The sequence below is a fragment of the Penaeus monodon genome, chromosome 27, assembly GCF_015228065.2.
Source record: "Penaeus monodon isolate SGIC_2016 chromosome 27, NSTDA_Pmon_1, whole genome shotgun sequence".
NCBI lineage: Eukaryota > Metazoa > Arthropoda > Malacostraca > Decapoda > Penaeidae > Penaeus > Penaeus monodon.
In genome coordinates, this window is record NC_051412.1 from 38350138 (window position 1) to 38350965 (window position 828).

An 828-nucleotide genomic window follows, 5' to 3' on the forward strand; every position below is an offset into this window, starting at 1 on the left:
CGGCAGCAGGTGTCGCTTCTGAAAACATGACGGAAACAGCGGAGGTGTCACCGTCATGCAGAATAAAGACCATTGGCTGCAACAGCTCCGTTATTGCAGAGGAATTCTTGCAGAGGGAGTCACCTTCACCATAATGACATGCACTGTTCATTCTTCACTTCTCACTCAACGCTATCAAGGAGGGGGTTTTATGAGTGCCTTGTGAGATTAGAGGATGAGTAGAGGGAATCCTCATTTGTGATTCTGTATGAAGGTCTGTCTAGCTTTTACACTGGCAGGACTTGATAACGGAAAGGAGAGGCATGTACCTTGCTCTCTGTTAATAGATCAAATATGTGTAACAAGGAGCAAGGACGTTAATAGAGAGAAGAACACGGATTTAAGAGTCAGACGCGATGTACACAGAAACGCCAGATGATATATAGCCCTTGTGTCCGTACCACAACATGTCTCATTTCTTACGTAATGTTTATGTGATGAATGCAGTCAAGAATCTATTGAATATATAGCATAATGCAATTTTGGCATCAAGGTTTCCTGGACACAAGCCAGAGGATTCCCGAAGCACCAAGGACAGATCCTGGAGGGAGTAAAGGCCGTGGTAGTTGTGTCTTCAAAAACCTTCAGAGTTCAAGGTCGTGCAGTGTCTTTAAGGAGTGCCGAGTTCTGAAGTCCTTTTTTTGGGAGGAGGAGTGACGGATTTTTGTTGTTGAGAAGGGAGAGAACAGAGAGGGGAATGACGTTGGAGGAGGGGGGAGGGGCGAGGGGGGAAACACTTGGGAGGATACTTCTAAGGAGATGGAGAAGAATATGGAAAATATATGGTGA